Raw genomic sequence first — 25744 nt, 5'->3', positions numbered from 1 at the left:
ACCTCTGTCTCCTACACGCTGACCTCGGAGTCCCTCCAACCCCACCCCTGCCCTGCTCCAAAGCTCCTGCCTCGGGTAAAGTGCTCGCCGCCAGGTTCCAATGTGTGTAAGAGTTACCAGTGCAGTGTGACAAGTGTAACACGCTCACAGCTTCCCATGCTGTTACTAGGGCAACACATTCCCGAGGATCAGACGTGTGAGGCAGGGGAGCGGGTGGCGCCAGCTGAGGTTGCCCTCAGGCTGCTGCTGAGATGGACCAGGAGCCCAGGGATGCGGAGGCCTCGAGCTGCAGGGTGTGAGCTTGGCTCTGGGGGGCGGGGTGGGGCGAGCCCCAGCTCCTGGTGCCTGGGGGTCTCCGCAAGTGAGGCTCTTTCTCCCATGGTACCCGGCTGCTTCCCAAACCTGTGGTCTGAGGGAGGGAGAGAGAGAAGAGAGCGCAGAAAACCACACACACCATCACGTCCCCCTCGTTCTGTCCATGAGGAGTGAGTCACCAGGTCCAGTCCACCCACAAGAGAAGGCCAATTCTACTTCTTCTTGGAGGATTTCAGTGAATCTGTGAGCATTTTACAACCAGTTCACCTTGGGTGGAAGGTGTCATTAACTGTCATTGCTTTGAAGATTTGTCTTCTGTTTGGTTCCCTCCTGTGGACAGGGATGAGCCCAGGTATGATGTGCTTCTGCTTCTCTTCTCTGGAGAGTCAGGGATGAGGTTCTCGGTTCCTGCACTAAATTAGAAGAATTTTCAAACTGGATTCAAACTGCTCTTTTTTTTCCTGTTTCATGTTTGGACTCTGATCATCTATTTGCCATTTTAACATTCTTACATGGATATCTGAGTTTTATTAGTTTCTTTCCAATCTTTTTTCTTTTCTATTTTTTTTTTAAAGGTTTTATTGATTTAGTCATGAGAGACACAGAGGGAAGCAGAGACATAGGCAGAGGGAGAAGCAGGCTCCATGCAGGGAGCCCGACGTGGGACTCGATCCCGGGACACCAGGATCATGACCTGAACTGAAAGCAGATGATCAACCGCTAAGCCCCCAGGTGCCCCCACCCTCATTGATTCTTTTTTTTTTAATTTCTTTTCCTCATTGATTCTTTAATCTGCCTTTCCAAAGCTTCAGTGGCTTTTACTCACAGAATTTCCGTTACATTTTTTCTTTTCAGTTCTAGAACTTCTTCTTTTTTTTTTGTTTTTTTTGCTTTTTTTTTTTTTAAGATTTTTATTTATTTAGACAGAGAGAGAGAGACAGAGAGAAAGAGAGGGACACAGGCAGAGGAAGAAGCAGGCTCCATGCAGGGAGCCTGACATGGGACTTGATCCTGGGTCTCCAGGATCACGCCCTGGGCTGCAGACAGCACTAAACCGCTGAGCCACCGGGGCTGCCCAGCTCTAGAACTTCTATTTGATGTTCTGTATACATTCCTCTTTTTCTTTTTTTTTTTTTTTTTAATTTATTTATTCATGATAGTCACACGGAGAGAGAGAGAGAGGCAGAGACACAGGCAGAGGGAGAAGCAGGCTCCAAGCACCGGGAGCCCGATGTGGGATTCGATCCCGAGTCTCCAGGATCACGCCCTGGGCCAAAGGCAGGCGCCAAACCGCTGCGCCACCCAGGGATCCCTACATTCCTCTTTTTCATTCAGATTTCCTTTCTGTTCATGCTTTAATAACAAGATTTTCTTAAATTCCTTCAACACGTTTATTCAATTCTTTCTTTCCTTCCTTCTTTCTTTCTTTTTTAAGATTCTATTAATTTATTAATGAGAGACACACACACACACAGAGGCAGAGACACAGGCAGAGACAGAAGCAGGCTCCATGCAGGGAGCCCAACGTGGGACTATATCCCGGGTCTCCAGGATCACGACCTGGGGCGGAAGGTGGCGCTAAACCGCTGAGCCACCTGGGCCGCCCTATTCAATTCTTTCACGTAATTCCTGACACCGCGTGGGAGCCTCTGGTGCTGATTCCAACATCTGGGCGCACTGGGAATGCGTTCATTAGAGTCACTCATTTCTGTTTCTTTGTATGTCAGGTAATAAGTATTTTAAAAGTGGAATATGCATTTAATGTTTTAGCAGATCTGGAATCTATTCTCTTCTTTTGAAGATTGCTTTTTTCCTAGTATTTCACTTGCATGGACCCTGCAGTGCTGACAGCTGTTGTCTATGCCCTGTTTTCCCACATCCAGTGGCTGCATTTCCATCCTCAGTCTTGAGAGAGCTGCCCTCCATCTGTGTGATTTAGTGGTCAATCAATGCTCTGTGCAGTCTGTATTCAGATTTTGGCACTCACCTTCTCTGTGGTTGTCTTGTTCCTGGGATGTCCCCTAAATTTCCAAATGCTGTGCCAGCCCAGGGTCTGATATCTGATACGTTTGTCCAGTATGGTTTTACTTTTCTAAGTAAACTCTATGTCCAACGTGGGTTTTGCACACACGAATCCAAAATCAAGAGTTGTGTGCTTTACAGACTGAGCCCGCCACCCTCCCCCAGTATGACATTTTTCTTGCTGTTGCTTGAGCCTTGTGCTGATTGTAAAATTCATAAGTCAAAGGCACAGACTCACAGATTGGGCTAGGACAATCTTTTTTTTAAAGACTGTTTTTATAGATTTATTTTAAAGTAATCTCTACATCCAATGCGGGGCTCAAATTTACAACCCTGAGATCAAGAGTCTCATGCTCTGCAGAAGAGCGAGCCAAGTGCCTGTTGATCAGGATGATTCTCTCTTTAAAGCTAGAGCTCCCTCTGGTTCTTTCTGCTTTTTCTGCAGTGTCTCCTGAGTGTCCCCCAGCCCTGCAGAGTGTGGTGGTTCCAGGGATTTTGACTGAGCCTGTATTCAGATTTTGGATCGCGACCCTCTGCTGCTCCCTCACTTTCAGATTTTCCCCATGAAATGTCCAGGTCCTTGGCACCTGCTGTGACTGCTGTCATCGGCCCCATGAGCCTGCAGTTATGCTGGGGGAAGGGAGAGCCCCCACAGGTGAGAAGGCTGGGAACTAGCGCTTCTTGCCCATCATAGCCGTATTCAGGATTAAAGTTCTCTCATGTTCCTGCCTGCCTTCATTTACTTTTCAGTGAGTTCAAATACTATTTTTATTTATTATTATTATTATTATTAGTAGTAGTAGTAGTAGTAGTAAATTTATTTTTTATTGGTGTTCAATTTGCCAAAATATAGCATAACACCCAGTGCTCATCCCATCAAGTGCCCCGCTCAGTGCCCGTCACCCAGTCACCCCCACCCCCCGGCCCTCCTCCCCTTCTACCACCCCTAGTTCATTTCCCAGAGTTAGGAGTCTCCCATGTTCTGTCTCCCTCCCTGATATTTCCCACTCATTTTTTCTCCTTTCCCCTTTATTCCCTTTCACTATTGTTTATATTCCCCAAATGAATGAGACCATATAATGTTTGTCCTTCTCCAATTGACTTATTTCACTCAGCATAATACCCTCCAGTTCCATCCACGTTGAAGCAAATGGTGGGTATTTGTCGTTTCTAATGGCTGAGTAATATTCCAGTGTATACATAGACCACATCTTCTTTATCCATTCATCTTTCGATGGACACTGAGGCTCCTTCCACACTTTGGCTATTGTGGACATTGCTGCTATAAACATTGGGGTGCAGGTGTCCCGGCGTTTCATTGCATCTGGATCTTTGGGGTAAATCCCCAGCAGTTGCTGGGTCGTAGGGCTGGTCTATTTTTAATTCTTTGAGGAACCTCCACACAGTTTTCCAGAGTGGCTGCACCAGTTCACATTCCCACCAACAGTGAAGGAGGTTTCCCCTTTCTCCACATCCTCTCCAACATCAAATACTATTTTTAATGTTTTTCATTACTGCCTTCTGCGAAAGAACTGACTCAACCACTCCCTCCTGCCATTACTAGAAGTCTCACCTGAGAGAGGATTGGGGGTGAAGAGGTCAGAGCCTATGGTGTGATCTTGTGAGACCAGTGAGGGTTCAGGCACCTGGCATTCTGTATGCAGGTTTCTCCAACTGAAATGCAAGGAGGCCTGGGGTCTGGACTCACAGCTGACTTGATATAACCCACAGTGACCAAGAAGGATGCCCCCACCACACCTCCATCTGACTGCTTCTTAAGTATTGGAAACATGTTCCACACGTGAGAATTTTCTTACATTATCTGCACCAAGTCCCCAGAGAAACGGCTACATTGGATGGAGGACTGGGAAGTAGTTGAGTTAAATCTGAAACAAGCTGTCTAGTCCTCCATCCTCGTCAGAACCATGAAGTGACAGATGACTGTCCCCAATCTGACAGCTGCTTGCAGCTTTCATCAATGAGATGCCTGAATACTCGGGGTGCTCTGGGCATTTGAACTGAAGGCTTCTCCTCAATTCTAAGCAGCACAAGCCCTTGGAGATGCAAGTGCACCAGGTTATCAGATCCTACTGAGTAACACTTGCTATCATGTCAAAGAACAACTTAGGATTTCTCTCTCATCAGGAGTCTTCTCACATCATCAGAGGGATGAAAAGTGCAGAATTTCCTTCATGGGAAGTGGAAATGGCACCACTTCTTGGGGCCAAGCATACTGCACAAATGTTAGGACACTGCACAGGTCGTTGGTAGGCAGAGGCTGTGCTTGTCGGCTGTCCTCCCTGAGCCACTGACCGCTGAGGGACTTGACCACAGATCTGCCACTTGATAAAGAGGCATGTTCACTGATGGGACAGCTCCTGTGTTCTGGCCTGGGAATTGCAAAGAAGGCACTGCAGCCATCCACTGTCGAAGGGAACATCTAACAGCCCACAACATTGGGGACTCTGTGCAGTTATGATGACACCACTTGCTGCCAAAGGACACACAGAGTGATGCAGACTGATGCACATAGATTCATGGGCTCTTGTGCATGGAACTGCTCAATTGTCAGGCTGTTTGACTTTGGAATACTGGATTTTAAAAAAAGAACTTACTATTTGACAGAGAGCGAGCATGCAGGGGGAACAGCAGAGGGAGAGGGAGAAGCAGGCTCCCTGCTGAGCAGAAAGCCAGACGTGGGGCTCAATCTCAGGCCCACAGGAGCATGATCTAAGCTGAAGGCAGACGCCAACCAACTGAGCCACCCAGGTGTCCCTGAATACTGGATTTTGAAGGGCATGTCATGTGGTGAAACCCCTTATAAAGAAGGCTAAGTTATTTATTTATTTATTTATTTATTTATTTATTTATTTATTTATTAAAGAATTTATTTATTTATTCATGAGAGACACCGAGAGGCAGAGACACAGGCAGAGGGAGAAGCAGACCCCATGGAGGGAGCCCGACGCGGGACTCCATCCCGGGTCTCCAGGATCACACTCCAGGCTGAAGGCGGCGCTAAACCGCTGCGCCACCCGGGCTGCCCTGATTGTACAATTTCTTAATAAAGTGACTCTAAGATGTTTGATACCACTTTCAGCTGCTTTGGCCATCTTAGCCCCACGGGAGGCCCAGATCTGCCCAGTGTCATGCTTTCCGTGCAAATATTCAGATACGGTATTTAATTTTCTCAGCTGTTTATTTCTTTATATATATATATTTTTACAGGTAACTTTGTGTAAGTTAAATGCCATCATTATACATTTTATTTATCAATTCTCAGACCCAGATTAGAATCTGATATACATATACACTTAATGTAAAATGTCATAAAGCAACCCAAATTGTACTAGAAAAATTATAAAAAATCTCTAAATTTTGAGTATAATTGGCACATCATGTTCCATTTGTTTAGGTGTACAGAAAGTGATCTGATGAGTTCGCACAGCACGCTCTACTCACCACGGGTGTACTCCTGCCTGCCCCAGTCCAGCCCTATTACAGTATCATCTGCGGTAGCCCTCGTGTGGCGCCTCTGACCCCCACACTTCCTCATTCTGGGACTGGCAGCCAGGGTTCCCACTGCCCCCTCCTAGTTTCCCAGCCCCCACACCATCCCCTCTGGCAACCGGCTCAGATGATCATTTACTGTATGAGCAATACCTGTGAACAAGATAATCGTGTGAATAAAATGTGTACTGAAATAAGTTATTCATTTTTAATATGCTATTTAAATTATTTTCGCCAACCTAGAGTGGAACAGCCAGTGCTCATCTCATTATTTGCCCTCCTTGGTACCTGTCACCCACTGACCCCATCTCCCCACCCACCTGAAGTAAATCTATACAGTGATTTGTTTGAATTTAACATTTTACTGTATCGCCCTGAAATCACTGACTCCAGTGACTTCTGCAGCACCAAGTGACACCATCCAGAAATTTCTCTAGAACTGTCTGAAACTCTGAAACCCTGATCTTTGTGGCAAGAGGGGCAGCACCTGGGCCACCACGTAAGGATTTCAGCTAGGACGGCCACCTGATACACTGACTTCCTCCCATCAAGAAAACCCCTGGTTGTTATAAGCCTTAACTTTAGCATTTTTTAAAAATTTTTATTTACTTATGATAGTCACACACACACACACAGAGGCAGAAGCAGGCTCCATGCACCGGGAGCCCAACGTGGGATTCGATCCCTAGTCTCCAGGGATCACGCCCTGGGCCAAAGGCAGGCGCCAAACCGCTGCGCCACCCAGGGATCCCTTAACTTAAGCATTTAAATACGGGAGTAAAAGACTTCTTGGGACATACTTGGAGGTGCAGTGATGACGGCTTGCGGCCCACCTGGTAGCCTTTCCCACACTGGTCTTATTCTGGCGGCAGCCGGGTTGGCAGCAGCGGAAGCAGTGACACCGGCTGCGGGGAGGGCGGGCTCCCAGGCTCTCACAGCCTCGGTCACGGTCACGGTCACGGTCACCGAGTCCGATGCTGCGACGCTGCTCAGAGAGCGCCAGCTCGGGATGGCACCGTCCGCGCTTGCTTCTCTCCCCACCCGTCGCGTTCCTGCCCAAAGCTCTACTATTCCAAGACGTGCCCGCGGGAGGGAGGCTCGTTTATAATGTTCTTCGACTTTTCTCTGGACGCTCGCTGATGATTTCCGCGGCAAGGGCTCCGCGCAGCTCTCACACGGCCGCAGAGGAGGGCGCCGGGGAGATTGCACAACAGCAGCGGAAACTGTTTTTTTAATGAAAAACGCCAAGGAGTGTTTCCTTTGAAGGAAATCATAGACCAAACTGAATTCTGCGGGTGCACAGTGGGTGTGGGTTTGAATTAGTCTATGGCAGGGGCGGGGGCAGGGAGGGCGTTGGGTAATCGTCTCCCCGGGGTTTTACGGCGTCGGCCGCGTCTCTCCCATCACACAACACACGCGTGCACACGGACACACGGACACACGGACACACGGACACACGGACACACGGACACACACACACTCCCCACACGTGCATGACTAGGTCCTCGGTCAGTAGATCCCGGAGCCTCCTCTGAACCCGCTGCCTCCTCCCTCAGGATGGCGGCAGGATTTCCCCAGGCCGCCCACCCACTCAAGCTCCTGCATCTCCTGCCCGCGGGCTCCCTGGAGCCGCACCCCTTCCTCTGCCGCGACCCTGGAGGTGGAGGCAGAGTGTGGAGCGCAGGGGCTGATGGAGGAGCCAAGTCCCTCTGGCAACCAGACCCAGATCTTCACAGGCCAGGTGAAGAGGAGCCGCAGAAATGGGAGAATGTGCAGCGGTCCTACCACCAACCACGGGGCTCAGTCTGGACGGGCGCAGCCCGGAGCGAGCAGCCTGGGGTCTGGGGAGAAGCAGGGGGACCGTGCCAAGCCCTCACCCCGACCCCCGGGGCTGGGAGACCCTCCTGCCGAGTGTCCCCCAGGGTCAGGCGGGGCAGCAGGTGCACAAGCTGTCCCTCCAGAGTGAGGCTGGTCCAGTGCCCAGGGGGCGGGAGCTGTGTGACATCACTAAGTTGTTACCTAGGCGGACTCTGTGGGTCACCGACTCGGTTCAGGTCCCTCTCTGCGCGGAACCAGGCGGGATCCCTGGCGTTTGTCCTCACAGAGCTGACGGCTGAGACGGGGAGGTGCCCATACTCCTCCCAGCGCGTGCCTATGCTGGTGAGGCATCCTGACAGCGCTGGGCGACAGGCTCGTCCTGAATGTCCCACGGGAAGCAGAGACCTGGCTCACAGAGTTCACAGGCCAGATAGCCCAGGGCTCAGGGGAAGTGTCCTCACAGGTGGGCTGCGTAGACTCTGATGTGTGCGGATGATCCGGGTCGATGGTGGGGTTTCCAAGCAGTCAGCAGTTGGCATAAGCGAGGTTGGGTGGCACTGGGGAGTCAGGACGGAGGTTAGTAATTTCTAGTTAAGGTCATGAGGGATTAGCCCAGGAGAGGGGCAGGGCAGGGGCTGCATGTGGAATGCAGGCAGGACCCCGGGAGAGGCACAACCAGAGGTGAGCGGGAGGCTGCTCAGGTCGCACCAGCGGGTCCTACAGGAGCAGGGGAACCCCACTTGGCCAGTTGGTCCCGCACAGGCACCGATGCAGTCCTGCAGTCTGAGGGCTCCCATGGGACAGGAGGGCCACGTTCTGCCCTGAGCTCCGGTGCAGGCTGACGGTGGCACCGAGATCCGTCCCAGAGCTTTCCGGACCTGGGGACGCAATCTCAGAAGAGATGCTCCTGTGACTCTCATCACTGAGGGGATGACAAAGGTGTTAGGAGCCATGTGCGGGACGCAGGAGCAAGACCACGACCATCCTTCCTGCTGGATCACCACATCCAGTCTAGAGAGTGCATGTTCCCCACGGAGGAGCCAGGGCGGCTGCAGGGGCAGATGCTGCAGGGGCTTCGGAGGCAGGCTCTGCCCTCTCCGACCCTGCCTGGTCCCGGGGAGGAGGTGGGCAGGCCCCCACCCCGCAGCGCCCCATGGCCGTGAGCTCCAGGAGGACATCAGGACCCTGGGGCAGTGGCAGGATGGCTACAACAAGGGCGGTGACCCGAATTTGGACACAGGGCTGCCTCTGGTGGCCTCCTCATTGGCTCTCAGCAGCACAGAGGGGAGGCCGTGGCACTCTGTGGAGGGACAAGATGTACTGGAGGAGCAGTGCTTCCTGTGGCTGCACAGGTACTGGGAGCTGCGGGCAGGAACACCAACCGCACTGGGAAGGACTTCCCACAGGCCAGCCCTGCAGCTCTGCCCAGCCCCAGTGGGGGGCAGCCCTCTCTCCAGAGCCGTGGGGGGTGCCCAGGGGTGATCACACACAGGGGTGCAGGACAGCTAGTGGGGGGGGCATATGCTGAGGGCAGCTCCCCCATCCTGAGTCCCTGGGGCACTGCCGTGTCACTCACTCTTCTTAGGCCCAGGCCGGGAGAAAGTTCTCTCAGGAGAGCACAGGACTAGCTCTGAGGCTCGTGTTTTCACCTTTCAGCCTCTTCCCCCCAGAGATCCTGTAGCTGTGAGTACCTGTAAATACTTACCTAGGAATACTGAGTTACAGGCTTGGTAAGACGGTGGAGAGTCTTTGAAAAGGCTCTTCCCTTGGAGCGAAATGTCAGAAGGGGTTCCCACCCCTTGTCTTCAGCCCGGGCCTGGCTAGAGTGGGTTCCTTCTACCTCCTGAGAGGGAACACCCCTGCCTCACCCCCATAAGCAGCCAAACCCTCAGGAGTCATGGCATCTTGGTTTGTGGAGCCTATGCTTTTCCAGAAGGCCTTGCCTTAGCCTCCCTGTTTGGTCTCCCACAGAGCCTCCCAGAACACACATGACCCACTACCCCCACCCCCGACAATAGGGTCACCCTGAGGGGCTATGTGCCCTGGGCTCCTGCCCTGCAGGTATCACCCTGACCTGGCAGTGTGCCAGGGAGCATCAGACCTAAGACAGGGAGCTTGTGGGGACCAGGAAGAAGGGGATGGAACCATCCAGAAGTGGGTGGCCATTGTGCTACCTTCTGAGATGAGGAGAGATACACATGCCATGTGCAGCATGAGGGACTACCTGTGCCCATCACCCTGAGACAAAAAAGAGACCCTTTTTTTTTTTTTTTGCAAGGAAAAACTTTTATTCAGAATAAGCATTAGCAAAATGAAGGTAGGTGCCTCATAATGCAGGGCCACAGAGTACTCTGGTACTCAGAAACAGATTAGAAAATCATTACAAAACTTTGCTACAGATTAAAATAAACTTGAAACCACAATCATTGGCTATAACATGCCGCTGTATGGAATCACTAAAAATAAAAGGTGAAAATCTTCAGACGATTTGTTCTCTTGCTTGCCCAAGTTGCAGGGAGTCAACAGCCCTCAGAATCCAGTGCAGCTGTGACACCCAAGGCCAGGGAGTGATCAGAGGACCCCTCAGCCCCACCGCTGTGGCCCTGCCATTGAATCTGCATGAAGACCACCTGGCCTCCAGGTTCAATTAAGTGCTTGTGATTCTCCCAACGAGGACTCCCAATAATAATAAGAAGAAAACAGGAGCTACATTGGTGGGACTCCCTTCTCCGGGGTTCTGGTTGATAAAAATTTCAGGCAATGTTTTAAGGGATTAGGTGAATTGAATCATTTAAAGCTTCATAATAACCCTGTGAGATGGCGAAAGGTACCAACCCCAATTCATGGTCAAGGAAACCAAGGTCACGCAGAGGTTAAGTGATTTGATTGGCTCACACATGCCATCATTAAATAGCCATCTTCCCTGTCACCACACAGGTCCACTCTGAGTCCCCTTCCTCCCTGCACTTCCCAACGTCTCACACACACACTTCCTTAGCTACTAGCACACAGTCCGCCCCTCACCACCAGAAGATGTGCCCTACCAGGTGGGCACATTTAGCCTGTTTTTGCTGCCCTGAGGTGTCCTAGATGCCTCAATAGTGTTCCTGTGTCTCGCACTCAATTGCCACTTGGGGAAAGGATCAGCATAGAGCACCTGTCTCTTCTAGATGACCCCCAGGCCACAGGTTCTCATGGCAGGGACCACTTTCCTCACCAGCGCTGGTCTCCTCCATGACGTCCCCATGTCCTCCTCCCACAGCATCCCTCCTGCACAGCACAGGAAACAACTACAGTTCTCCCTTCAGAAAAGGGATACCCAGATTATGGGTCATGCATTCCAGACAAATGTGGATTCACCTCAGACTCTGCTTCATCATGCTATGAATTAGGAGTGGAGCCAGAACTAGGCTCAGTAGAGCCAGGGGCGGGGGGGGGGGGGGCAGGCAGGTGAGCAAGGAAGATAGAAACTAACTGAAATCTAATAAGGAGTGGATCCTTAATCCACTCCTGTCTCTAACTCCAGAATCTGCTTTTTAAAAGATATGAGGGAAAGATGGACAGAATGATCCAGAACAGCTCCCAGAAGGAGGTGAAGAGATGGATGGGTCTGAAAAGTCATCTTGCAATTCCACAGCGACTCCTTTGTGCAGGGACTCACTGGGCCTCATGGACATGAGAAGAGACCGAAGGACCCCTGTGGCTGTCCCAGACTGGGGGACAGCTGGGCAGCATGAGACCAGGCCTTGTACCCAAGAAGAAGAACAGGCCAAAATCTCTAAGAAACAAATCAAAAATAGACACTGAAAACTTGGGGGCTGAGTCCTGACCCAGACCTGAGCCTCGGCCCCCCTGGTCACGGGAAGCGCTTGCTGCACAAGATCCTGGAGGAGGAGAGTCCCAGTCCCTGTGATCCCAGGCCTGGTGGGACAAGGGTCCACTGGAGGGACAGGGACTAGGGAGCAGCCACGATGACCCAGCTGAGAAGTGACCCTGTCAAAGCCCAGGATGCACTGAGCACAGGCTGGGCACAGTCCCCTCCATGCAGGCTCCTCACAGGTTCTCCTGCGTGTCCCCCCACCCCCCCCCCCAAGCACAGCAAGGGTCAGACTCTGGAAGGTTCCCAGGACTTCTGTTTAGTTCCTCTCTCAGACTTCAGGAATCCTCTTTTCAGATTAACCCGTCAACCCCTCGCGGCAGGAAAGCAAGAAAACAAATTCGCATCCGTTTTTTTTAAATATGAGAGAGAGAGGCAGAGAGAATCTCAAGCCAACTTCCAGCTTAGTGTGGAGCCCCCCTCCACCCCAGAACCCCGGGATCCCCACCTGAGCAGGAATCACCGGTCTCTCCCTCCAACGACTAAGTCCCCCGGGTGCCCCCACGCATCCAGAGTTTCACCCTCAACAAGGGAGTGAGAGCAGCAGCTCCGAGGGACACCAAGCACCGACGGGCCGAGACCCCCCTCCGCTGGGCCAGGGGAGCAGAGGAGGAAGGAGGGCGCGAGCAGTGGGGGCGGGGCGCGGGGGCGACGCAGCGGGGTCCCCGCGGCCCGGCCGGGGCACGGCGGTGCTCAAACAGCTCAGGGATGGGAGCCTGTGGGCGCCGAAGGGGCCGGGGGGGCGCGGGGGAGCGGGGCGGAGGCGGGAGGGACCGGGGAGTCCTGGCCGCGGGGGCCGGGGGCGGCGGAGAGGCGGCTTCCCGGGGTCCCGCGTCCCCGCCGGGCGGCCCCCCCGCTCCCGCCCGCACTCCCCGGCCCGGTCAGGGTCGCGGCCAGGGCCCCCGACCGCAGCAGGACGAGCGCTGGGGGCCCACGACCCTGACCCTCAGGGTGGGAGGGGTAGCGGCGTCCCCGCAGATCTCGGGAGGACTCTAGAGCCCGGGACCCGGGACCGCTGATTGGCTCCTCCGGAAACCTCGCACCCAATGGGAGTGCGAGCCGGGACCGCGTCAGGAGTCTCCGGGCAGGAGGACCCGAGCCAGGCCGCGAGATGACGTCAAACCCCGGGAGGTGGGGACCCCCAGCGCTGGGCTTCCCTACACCTCACCTGCCCTCCATCCGGGGACCCTGAGAGCCAGGCCTTCCCGGGGACCCGGGACTTTGCCCTGACCCCTCTCCTCCTGCACGGTGACCAGGTGACCACTTTGTCACCCCCTCTTCCTGAGTCCTGGCCCAGGGGCTCTGAGGACACTACTAGGGAGAGACTCTCAGGCTGGACTCTGCCCCTGGTCCTCACTGCCCTTTCCAGAATACTCGCTGAACTGGACTCTCTTACCTCCCACCGCCTACCTGTCTCCTTCTGGACTCTTCTAGGAGGAAACGCATCCCCAGGGACTCTGACAGCACACAGTCAGCTGCCCTGGGAGCAGAGATGGAGAGACAGGGCTTTTCTCTTTACCTGGAGAAGCTGTGTCTGAGGCGGCAGCCACGGAGTCCCACTGAGGCCCGTGTCCTTCCTGTTGACCCCAGGCGTGCTGCACAACCTCCTAGCCCCTGAACAGCGGCAGTCTGATCTGTGGGGTGACTTTGGCCCTTCCTGCAGACAGGGGACCATACAGCAGCGCTCAGACTCACAGAGCTCTTCGGTTGTCCCAAACGCTAGATCAGTGACCGCGTCCCGATTACCTCCATTCCCGAGCCCGAGGTTGTCTGTGGCCTCCGGGACGTCTCCTCAGGGCACGGAAGCACATCTGTTGCTGTTATTTCAGCTGAAGCCTGGACAAGCGTTGATCACCTGGAAGTGGCAAGTGTTCTGGGCCGTCACCGGGCCCTCACCCGCGTCTACGCATTGCCCGTGCGGGAAGGAACGCCAAGATAAGGGCATATGTATTCCCGCTCTGGGTATTATCTGATTATCATAAGGAGGCAATTGGTTTTCAGGCAGCCGCACACAGGGTAGCACGTACTAGATGCCAACGTCTTGCTAAGCCCTGTAGATAGGAATTTATTAAAAATCTGTATAACTACGGATTTAAACGTGAGGATTCCACTGCTGTAGAACCTTCACCTCTGCTTCTCTCCTTCCGCCTATGTCTGCAGCCCTTCTCTCTGTCTCTCATCCTTCAGGGCCTCTTGTCCTGCTCCACCCCCTCTCACTCCTGATTGGGGCCCTGCTGCCACCCCAACACCTGCCACCCAGGGCCACTTTCACCACCCAGAACAGCAATTCTGCTGATGTGAGTCAGGTTGTGTCATGTCTTCACTGAAAATGCTCCAGTGGCTCCATCTCACTCTTGAGAAGCATCTAGAACACAAGGCACATGAGCATAGGGACTTTGGGCTATATTGGTGAAAGCTGTATCCCCACTATAGTGTCTTCCTGTCCTGCCAGACAGTGCGTGAGCTCATCTCGTCCCAAATCCCATTTTGTGCCCCCATTCTTGGGCCATTCCTGATGCCACTTGTGTTTTGGTGTCCCATATGAACAGCCACAAGTACAGCATGATAATGCCAGGAATTGGATTGGTTAGGAGAACTCCTTGTGAGAAGACATGGGGAAGGAGCCCGAAAGGCTAGGAGACATCAGATCTTAATGCCAGTCTGAAGCTGAGGGAAGGAGAGAGAGAAGGGAGGTTGGCTGGAAGCACCCTAGACCCAGTGCAGAGTAAGGCAAGCTCACCAGGGTGTCGGGGAGTCCAGAGCCCAGGTCAGCCGGGAGAAGAGGAAGAGTCCTGCCTCAGTTTCCTTGCTGTTCCCAAGCATTGGCTGGAGGAATTCCATAGGAAGTGTCATCTCTGGGCAGAGATGGTGTCAGATTTGAGAGCACACAGCCGAGGCCATGGCTCAGTTACACTTCCTCAAGCTGAGAGTCAGGGTCGTGTATTGTCACGGCCACCACAATGATCTAGTTGAGGACCAACACCGATGAGGAAAATGTTAACGGGGAAGTAACTTCTGGACCAGGACTTGTAAGTCAATAAGAAGGGATGAGGTGTTGGGCAGCAGTGGAGGGACTGGCTCTGGCTCGCACAACTGGATGGGTCACCTGTGCTAAAGGACAAGAAGGCCCATCAAGTGGGTACAGGTGCTAGGACATGAGTAGATGGTGGGAGAAATCTGTGAAATTGTCCTCTAATGTGTTCCGTGTGTTCAGTGACTTAGGAAACAAGATCATTAGCAGAGAGAAGAGGGGGCTGGGTGTTGGAGGTACCAAAGGCTCACCCACCTCCCATCCCAGGGGTGCCAGGTCCATGGGAGAGGATATATCCCACGGGAGAGGACTGCATGGGGATCCGGGTCCTCAGGGGGACCTGGATTCTGTTAGAGCTGTGAGGAGAGGGGACCCTGGGTATTTGCTGGTCATAGCTGAACATTCCTGGGGTGCAGTGGAGGGTTCAGGAGCTGGGGAGGGGGCATGAGAGGAGGCAGGGTAGGAGTGTGCAGAGCCTTGTGGAGTGAGAGTGCAGGAGATCCTGGGGGGCCGGGGTGACTGATGCAGGGGAGGGAAAGGACTTAACGTCATTGGTCCTGGTGGACTCCAGGCAGATGGTGGTGCTGAGTGTGTGAGAGGTGCCAGGGAGGAGCAGGGATTGGGGTGCTCACATGGGCTCTGTCAACAGGACAAGGATGTTTAGGGTGACTGGGCCTTAGTTGTACTTGTGGACTTTGCTCAACCCCCAGGTATGGGGTCAGTACCTGGGGTGGAGGTGTGTCAAACGAAATCCCTGGTTTACTCTTCACCATGTGGGGCCGGAGTGCACTCCCAGCAGATGTACACTCCCAGCTCTGCCCCATCCCTGCACTGGGATGAAAGAGACTTCTGGGTACCAGGGGTGAGGCCACAGAGAGACTTCTGGGTACCAGGGGTGAGGCCAGCAAAGGGACCCCTCTTGGACCTTCGCAGGGGGCAGGGGGCCCCGGGGAGCTGGGATCTCAGGCCTGTAACCCAGTCCTCACGTCCACACCATGGAGTAGGATGTAGACAGTGAGCTGCTGAGTCATGTAAGAAATGATTTTGGTTTAACTGAGTTTTGAAAAATCTAGAAAGAAGGAGTCCAAAAAAGAGTCTCTACTCAGTGAATTTCCCTGGTTTGACCATCGAGGGCCCGGAGAGAGGAGCTGCAGAGAGATACAGAATCCTCAGAATCCCCTGAGCTCTCCTCTTCTGCAGCCCCTGCCACAGCCCAGAGCCTGACCCCTGTGGAGCCCAGGGCTGCCCAGAAGCTTCTTCATCTCTACACTGATGCCCAGGTTTCTGCTCTGACATCTCCACCTGACTTTCAGTGCAGACCCCACCCAGGCTTCTCAGTCAGAATCCATCTGAGAGCAGAGGGTGGTGGCAGGTCCCTTACCGTCCTCCCCAGGTGCGGCCTCAGGACCCAGGACGCGAGCCAGCTGCCGTCTCTCCTCCCAGGCCCTCTCCAGGGTTTCTCTCAGCTCCTAGAACCTGGACAGGGCTCTGGACACCAGGGGGCGCTCATCCCGGCTAATGATGAGAATGTGATGCTTTTCAAATCCACACGGGTGCCCCCTGTGTCCACCCAGAGACAGGAGGACAAGGAGGATTGGTTATATACACACTCGCACGGATGCACACAATAGAATATTCTGCAGCCATAAATCAGGATAAGATCTTGCCATCTGTGACAACAGGGATGGACCTACATGTGGTTTGTGTGCCAAGTGAAACAAGTCAGACTTGAGAAAGACAGACACCCTATGATTAACTCATATGTGGAATCTAAAGAACAAATCAAATGAGTAAAAAGTAAAAAAGTAGACTCCTATCTATACATATCAAGAACAAGGTGATTGCCAGAGGCAAGCAGGTGGGAGGACAGGCGCAATGGGTGAAGGAGAGCACGAGGCAGAGGTTCTAGAATGAAGAAGTCCTGGGAATAAAGGCAGGGAGAGACAGGGAATGCCATCAGTGGTACTGGCTCATCATTCTGTGGTGTTACTTACACTGTGGGAAGCAGAGAGGTGGAGTTGTTCTCTTTTACACTTGAAACTAACTAACCTTTCTGTTAACTATGTCCAAATAAAAAAATTAAATAAACTAATTGGAAAGATTAATTTATAAAACATACCAATTTTTATTTATGGTCATGGATATTTGGGTAATCCTTCCATTCTTTGAAAAACCTCTCTTAATTACATAACTTAAGAGCTACACATTTTGTGAAGTACAATAGGTTAACAATTAAAAACCTACAGTTAATGAGTGTGGAAAGGCCTTAAGGAAATAACATGAATACATGAAAAAAATTGGAAAACCTACATGAAATGAACAAATCCCTAGGAACAGGCAACCTGCGAAGATGTAATTATGAAGAAACAGCCGTGACAAGACCCATAACTAGTAAGAATATTAAACCCCTAATCAAACCACAGAGATGCCCTTGGTCAGATGCTTTTAGCGGTGAACTCTACCAAACACCGAGGAAGAATCAACACCAATCCTTCCCAAAATCTTCCAAACTTGAAAAGGAGAGAACACTTCTTGTCTTGTCCATGGTGCCAGCCTGACCAAGATCCCCAAGGCAAAGAGTCTAGAAGAAAAGGAAACTGGGATCCCTGGGTGGCGCAGCGGTTTGGTGCCTGCCTTTGGCCCAGGGCGCGATCCTGGAGACCCGGGATCGAATCCCATGTCGGGCTCCCTGCATGGAGCCTGCTTCTCCCTCTGCCTATGTCTCTGCCTCTCTCTCTCTCTCTCTGTGGCTATCATTAAAAAAAAAAGTTTTTAGAAGAAAAGGAAACCACACAACTGCCCTCTGACCTGGGTTCCACAGCCTGGTACATGAGCCCGAAGCCCTTATAGGAATCAACCCCAAATCATGCCCTAACCAACCTCATCCCAAACTCACAGGTACCACAGATGCATGCATGGTTCATTTTAATATTGTTTGAAAAATTCTGAGAAATCAGGAAATGAGGTTTCAGGAGTGGTGGTGACGCACGCAGGGGGAAAGCCATGGGGTGGGGGTGGGGGTCCCAGGGCAGGTGGCAGCAGTGTGTCCCTCAGCCTGTCTCTTGAACAGAGTGTCACATCCCAGAAGGACGGGTGAGCCCTCTCCCGTGGCCGCACATCCACAGAGGAAACGTGACACAGGGACAATGAGGCGTGAAGAGGCCGCGTGGATTGGCAGACACTCAGACCCTATACACACGGGTGTTTGTGTGGGATGTGGGGTCAGAGGGGAGACACGGGGTGTAGAAAGAGGAATAATTGGATGAGAGAGAAGAGGGACCCCACATAGGAATAAACATCCCAAGATCGGGGGCAGCAACTTGTGAGGCCCCTCATGCCTCGGGTGCCCGGTATAGGCACCATATGGTTCAGAACAAACACACTAAGGAACAAATCGACTGAAGAGTTGAGGGGCCAGTTGCCTGAGGCCCATCCTCACTGTAGGAGGAAGTGTCTGTGTCATTGGGCAGCTCACTGCTCTACCCTCAGCACCTCCCTGCACCTCAGTGACGATCTTGGCATCATTTTCTTCTTCTTTTTTTAAAAATTAAAAAAAATTTTTTTTAGATGAGATGAGAGACAGAGAGAGAGAGAGGCAGAGACACAGGCAGAGGGAGAAGCAGGCTCCACGCTGGGAGCCCGATGTGGGACTCAGTCCCGGGACCCCAGGATCGTGCCCTGGGCCAAAGGTGAGGCTAAATCGCTGAGCCACCCAGGGATCCCCGCATCATCTTCTTCTGACACAAATATGACGGCCAAGCCCTTGGTGCCAAACCGGCCTGCTCGGGTCACCTGGAAGGAGACAGAGGGTAGTCCTGGGGAGACCCCAGAGTAGAGGGACCCCCAACAGGAGGGGTGAAGATGTCAGGTATGAAGGCACAGGAAATCAGGAGGACGGGGTCACTGGTGCCGCGTGGTTGGAGCGTACCCCATGCAGGTAGGTGTGGGAATCCTCGGGCACCTGGTAGTGACGGCGGGGTTCACCTGCTCAGCGTCCGGGCCTCGGCCAGGTAGGTCGGCAGCCACGTGAACTTGTCCTTGAAGTTCCTTAAACTCGGATACGGACAAAGCCTTTGTGAGAAAGGAAATAAGAAGAAAGTGAGCAGTCCCTCCTCACAAGGGTCTGATTCTTCCAAGATGTTTCCACAGGTGACATCTTTCATCTGTGACTCCCTCTCCCCTGGGTGTCCTCTGTGGGGGCGATGGCGATGGCTGGGGAGTTCGGCTTCTCCCGCGGCTGGGCCAACGCCGTGCAGCCCCGCACAGACCCCGCAGAGATCTCTGCCTGTGCGTGGAGACCAAGGGGTGGGTCCACGGGGCGGTGTGTAGGGGACCGAGGGTGTGTGCTCGAGTGGGAGGGTTCAGCACGTGCACTCCTCCCCGCGGGCCCCTCCGAGTCCCTCTTCTTCCCCCCACATGTTTCGTCTGTGCTCCCACTATAACTTACTCCTTCTTTCTCTCCTTTGGTTCTCTGAGCAGATTGGCCTCTGAGAAGATACAGAGAGCAGGAGGAAATTCGGCAGACACGTGAGGAGGCGGGAATCAGATGCTCCATGGAAAAGGGGTAAATATTGGAACTAGGGTCTGGAAAGACCAACATCTATCTCCCTACTACGAAACGTGAAACTGAAGACCTACCCGAATTCTGGGAAGTCCTTTTAGTGTGAACAGTTTACACAATCAGTAAGCTGTCAGAATGCTCCTCAGGGAGTGATACAAGGAGAAATAAACAAATTTAAGAACTCCGATGGGGCCAATGTAGATTGGGATTTTTAAGAATTTAAAACCATTCAAGATTTTTATATATGAGGTTTGATTTTTTTATTGAGATTTTAATTTATTCAATGTCTCCACATGCTCCCATGGAACCTAAGAGCACCCCACTCCACTCATGCTCAGCCCCTTGGCATCCATCAGACACATCACCTGTTGGGCCAAACGACACACTTATAGTTGTGCCTTAGCATTCACAGGTTGCATATTTACAAATTCACCTATTTGCTAAAAATTGTTTTAACCTGAAAATCAATACTCATGGCACTTATACCGTCATTCAGGGACACACAAGAGCAGCCAAAAACATTAGTTACCTGACATGCATGTTGCCAGCTAAGATGAAACATTTTTGTTGAACTTGGAAAGGTGCTTCTCAATCTTCAATGGTTGCAAAGACACTCTCGAAGTCAGATCAGAACACAACATTTATGGATTTATTTAATCCAACAGAAACTATAAAGCTAAGATATTCAGAAGGAAATTGTCAGAGATGAAAAAGGAGGCCAGTGTACCACTTAAGGAATTTAGAAATAATCCCATATATACGTGGATATGGATTGTTGATAGAGATAGGACTTGAGGAGAGAGGAGAAAGGATGGAGTTTTTCAGTAAAAGTGAACCAACTACTGGCCATTTGTGAAGCAACAAAATAGATGTGAACCTTTTTTTCACACCATACACATGCAAAAACGAATAGATTACAATCTATAAAATTTCAGAAAAGATTACAGAAAAAGATCTTTATGATTCTGATAAAAAGAGAACTTGGGGACGCCCAGGTGGCTCAGCTGTTTAGCGCCACCTTCAGCCCAGGACATGATCCTGGAGACCTGGGATTAAGTCAGGTTGGGCTTCCTGCATGGAGCTTGCTTCTCCCTCTGCTTGGGTCTCTTCATATCTCTCTCTGTGTCTCTCATGAATAAATAAATAAAATCTTTTTTTTTTTTTAAAGAAAGAACTTGGTTAGCAGAACTCGGAAGACATTTGCAATAGAGAAAGATTTCCTCTATGTTATTAGTTATGACTAATAAGTGCTGTTCATCTAAAGACGTCATCAAGAAAATGGAAAGACAGGCCATGTATTGGGAGGAATCTTTGCCACACATGCTAGCAACCAAGGATTAGCACACAGAACATGTCAACACTGCTCAGATCAGTGAGCATTGGACACACTACTTACTGAGTAAATGGGCTGGAGCTTCCCATTTGCCAAACTCAAGTGGCAGGCAGAAGGCACAGGAGCATCTGGAGATACAGGAGTCCACTCCCTAAGTGGTGGGTGGAGGATGGTCTCCCAGGGTGCAGACACGGTGAGCAGTGGGAAAGGGGATAAATGGGAAAGTGACAAAGAAGAAATCAAGGTGACATTTTAAGAAATGTCCATAAAAGGCAAATCTACAGAGAAAGACAGTAGTTTAGTGGTTGCCCAGGATGTGGGAGAGGTGATGGGAGAAGCAGGGGGGCCTGCTGATGAGCACAAGTCATTCCTGTGCTTTTAAATAGCCTGCTTCTCAGACTGGTTCTCTGGTCTTCAGGTTTATGGGACTTCTTCACTGAATTGGCTCTTCTTTCACACACTCCCATCTTCCTCATATAATAACTTGATAATTTTGATGAGCTCAGTGTGCAGTGTTTACATTATTATGACCATGAAATGTTAGTCACAACTGAGCATTTTGTAGACTTATGATTAAGTTTCCTTTTGAGTCAGTTTAAAATTTTCCCCATAAATAAATATTTTATCCCTTAATTTGCTTAGTTCTGTTGTGCTCCTTTTAAATCGTTCCCCAGCTCCCACTGGGGAAATCTTCAAGAACATCTTTGAGCCCACCCACTCTCCCCCTAGCTTTATGTCTGTGCAGACGCCTGGTCTGCAGCCCTCAGCCTTGTCCCATGGGGACGGGGTGCCTACACACCTGAGGCAGCGCTGACACCCGTACCCCCTTCACCTCCTTATGGGTGCCTCTCTTGTCCTGGCCCCCTGTTGCTGGGGTCCCATGTGCTCCCCATGTTTCCTTTTCTCAGTCATTATTCCCACTTTGCCTACTGGCAGTGGTGTCCTGTGGAAAGGACCATGGAAAGTAGAACAGAAACTATAAACATCTGTGGAGCTTCAGGCTGCCTTCACCCTGATTCACACGGTGAAGTGAGAGACTCTGTGCTAGGCAGAGTTGTCCTTGGGAATTGGGGGCCTCATGTCATGTCTTTGGGGCCCCAGACCTGTGATCTGTGTTGTTGACTCTTGGAGTTTTCAGGGTGTCTGCTCTTCCACCTTCTGACTTTTCATGACATCCCTGGTGTGGGTCTCTTCTCATCTACTTCAGTTAAGAATTTGAGTAGGTCTTTCAACATGTGTGTATATCCTGTCAACTCTGAGAAATATTCTTGAAATATTGTTTGCATCAATTCCTACTCTCTATTCTTTTTAAAAATAGTGTTATAACTTGTTGGAATCACTTTATTAAGAAACAAACAGGTCTTCTCTGCTGATGCCTTCACCTTCCTGATTGTACTGCTTCAGGGAAGGACAACGTTAATTGTCCAGTGCATCAACTAAATAATTCATTTCTATGCTCATATTTTCAATTTCCCAGAGCTGTTCCCTGTTCTATGTATACCACTGTGTATAGTTGTGTTTTTGTTTTCTATTTATATACTGCAGGTATGATTCATACTGGTGTTAGGGGATCTTCTAGGTCTCCCGGTCATCTGCTTTCATGGTATCATGGTATTTTATCACACACCACTCATCTCAGGCACAACTTACATTTACCTCTGTCTATTCTGCTACATGCTCATCTCCCACATGACAGTGCCAGTGTCATATTGACCAGGGGCTCACAATTTTTCTGTGTTGTAGCCTCCAGAGTCCAGTTGATCCTGAGCCACTGGAAGCTTTGAGATGTACACTGATGGATGGGCTTTGAGCAGGAGAGTCACACTGCCCCTCAATGACCTCCTAGGCTCTGAGTCCAGCAGCCTCCTATGGCAGAACATTCTGGAACATTGTAACAATTCACTTACACAGAGTGCACGGTCGTAACCACTTCCTGATGGACAGGTAACAATGAAGGATAAATCTTCAAGATCTCTGAGAGCAAATCTGCTGCGTTGAAACCTGGGTCTTCCACCTTCTCATTCTCTTCGAATCTCTGTTTCCATATCTATACAAAGGGATCCCCTATGTGATATTTCATGAGTCTGCTTGGATGATTAACTTTGACCCTCTGTATAAATCACATGGTCCTAATCCTTGAGACAGACTAGGTGTTCCACTATTTATATTTATCATTATCGGGATCCCTGGGTGGCGCAGCGGTTTGGCGCCTGCCTTTGGCCCAGGGCGCGATCCTGGAGACCCGGGATCGAATCCCACGTCAGGCTCCCGGTGCATGGAGCCTGCTTCTCCCTCTGCCTATGTCTCTGCTTCTCTCTCTCTCTCTGTGCGACTATCATAAATAAAATAAAAAAAAATTAAAAAAAAGTTTATATTTATCATTATCATATTTATTATAGCATTTAGATGAGCTCTGTTCCTTGTTTTTATAAACCACAATTCAAGAAACATCTTTGAAATATATTCTTGAGAATCTGTGTGATTATCTACTTAGGATAAACTCCTCAAAGAAAATGTCTGTGTCACAATATAAGCAAATTTAAATTATGGAGATATTTTATGAAGCACCCTTTACAAATTTTATGCCAGTTTTCACTCTCATCAACTTCTATGATGTTGCCTTTTCCCAACTCTCTGATGGACACTCTCATTCCTTACTTTCACCTTTGACAAGCTTATAGATTCTAAGTTTTATTCCTATTTCTTAGTCCACATTCTCATTTTTGTTTGTGTATCCTTATTAGCATATATTTGTTTTTTTAAAGATTTTATTTATTTATTCATGATAGTCACACACACAGAGAGAGAGGCAGAGACATAGGCAGAGGGAGAAGCAGGCTCCATGCAGGGAGCCCAATGTGGGATTCAATCCCAGGTCTCCAGGATCGTGCCCCGGGCCAAAGGCAGGCGCCAAACGGCTGCGCCACCCAGGGATCCCAGCATATATTTGTTTGATATTTCATTTCTTCTTTTCCAAAATTTAAAAAAATATTTTAAATCCTTTTTTTCTTTTTCTTTTTTTATTTCTTGAGCAGCTTTGGCATACAATGTTACATTCCTTTCATGTATACAACATAGTGATTCACCATATAACCCTATAATTCCACTCTTGGGTATTTACCCAAAGAAAAAGAAAACACAAATTATTTAATTATTTTTGAAATGGGTTATAGTTATTTTAAAATATGGAATTTAAGAGAGAGAAAAAATAGCAGCCTTCAACATCAGGAACTGGTCTGACACTGAGAGTTGGCTGCCAGTGTGATAAGAAGCTGGCTAATGCCAACTACCTGGCCATATTATTCTCCTGTAGGACATAAACATCAACATCAGACAAGGAAATTCAAATCATGACACTATTTGTGTCATTACAAACAAAAAAACAAGGCACTGTATAACCCACAAAATACCAAACCTCTCCCTGTGTCAGCCAATGTGAGCAATCGCTGCTTCTTTACCACGATACTTTATCCTCACTCTGGTCTGACCTGCCCAGAGATGAGATTCTTTGAGATGTTCAAGCATAGAATTGCCCACACCTCCTGACAACACATAGTTAGGAGTGGGCCCCAGCTTCCTCAGATCCTCTCCAACAACACCAATCAAAGGCTCATATCTTTTTTCTTTTTTAAAGATTTCATTTATTTATTCATCAGAGAGAGAGAGAGAGAGAGAGTGAGATTGAGAGAGAGGCAGAGACACAGGCAGAGGGAGAAGCAGGCCCCATGCAGGGAGCCTGACGTGGGACTCGATCCAGGTCTCTAGGATCCTGCCCCGGGCTGAAGGTGGCACTAAACCACTGAGCCACCCGGGCTGCCCTTACATCTTTTATATGTTCCAACACCTCCATCTTAACATGTGCCATAGCCCCCAAAGAGGTGTGATCTCTTTCACTGCAACAAGTAATAGATCCAACTTGAATGCCCACAGGTGCTCCTGGTGGTCTTTGGCTGAAGAACATTGAAGCATGTTACCCTTTTGTCTGTCAAAGTTGTTTTTGTGTCTTTTTTTTCAAAGATTTTATTTATTTATTCCTGAGAGACACACAGAGAGGGGCAGAGATAGAGGCAGAAGGAGAAGCAGGCTCCATGCAGGGAGCCCGATGTGGGACTCAATCCTGGGACATGTGTATTTTCACCTTGGTAGAAATGAAGAACAGAGGGTTTCAAGGATGAAGAAAGGAAACAGAACTGTTTGAATTTGGGTAAAAGTATGGGCAGGAGAAACAAGTAAAAAAGAGTCTAAGGTAGTGGAATCTCAGATGTCCATCTTCCACTTTATGACATTTACAAGTATGTACAAGGCCTACAAGGTAACTGATAGATGTATGTCCAATATATCTTCTCATTGGGTTCAGCGAAGACTTATGGGCCTGCTTATGTTTTCCCAGTGAATGCAAATACCAACAAGACAATCAAAGCAATAGAGACATTAGTTAGCTCCAGTGATGGGCATTTTGAACACTTATGATCTTTTTTTTAATTTTTTTATTTATTTATGATAGTCACAGAGGGAGAGAGAGAGAGGCAGAGACATAGGCAGAGGGAGAAGCAGGCTCCATGCACCGAGAGCCCGATGTGGGATTTGATCCCGGGTCTCCAGGATCGCGCCCTGGGCCAAAGGCAGGCGCTAAACCGCTGCGCCACCCAGGGATCCCGAACACTTATGATCTTGATGTGGTACATCATGTGTTATGTCAGTACAATTTAACTGTTATAATGTACATTAATTAAATATTAATGCTATATTTTAAGGAAATGTCTCAGACCCACATAGACAAATCTATGACTTCCATATGAAGAGAAATTTAATATACATAATCTATATGTCACAGTATTTTTTTGAAGAGGGTCTTGAAAACTAAGAATGTTCTAAATATACTATCTGAATGATAGCTATAGATCATAGCTATCATTCTAATGATAAATAGAAAATCCTGAAAGCATGGAAGAAGTCCTTAACCTACAAGGGTAGATACATAAGGCTGACAGCAGACCTATCCACAGAAACCTAGCAAGCCAGAAAGGGCTGGCATGAGATATTCAAGGGGCTAAATGAGAAAAAAAATATGCAGCCAATAATTTTTTATCCAGCAAGACTGTCATTCAGAATAGAAGGAGAGATAAAGAGCTTCCAGAACAAAGAGAAACTAAAATAATTTGTGACCACTAAACCAGCCCTGCAAGAAGTATTAAAGGGGATCCATTGAGCAAAGAGAGAGCCCAAAAGTAACAAAGCCAAGAAAGGAACAGAGACAATATACAGAAACAGTGACTT

General features: G+C 49.9%; 1 long non-coding RNA gene across 2 annotated transcripts; it reads left to right on the top strand.

Moving 5' to 3' along the window:
• The first annotated feature begins 7770 nt into the window (after positions 1–7770).
• Positions 7771–11730, top strand: LOC144317803 (uncharacterized). 2 transcript variants are annotated; one of them, XR_013383757.1, is made up of 3 exons: positions 7771–9017; positions 10175–10306; positions 11209–11730. It is a non-coding gene; the product is annotated as an uncharacterized LOC144317803 (long non-coding RNA). The 2 variants fall into 2 exon arrangements; XR_013383756.1 differs by lacking the exon at positions 11209–11730 and having other exon boundaries at positions 7771–8128; positions 8532–9017; positions 10175–11026.
• Positions 11731–25744: the final 14014 nt, after the last annotated feature.

This window comes from Canis aureus, chromosome 7 (assembly GCF_053574225.1).
Source record: "Canis aureus isolate CA01 chromosome 7, VMU_Caureus_v.1.0, whole genome shotgun sequence".
NCBI lineage: Eukaryota > Metazoa > Chordata > Mammalia > Carnivora > Canidae > Canis > Canis aureus.
The sequence above is the reverse complement of the archived record's forward strand: the minus strand, read 5'-3'. Positions and strand labels throughout refer to the sequence as shown.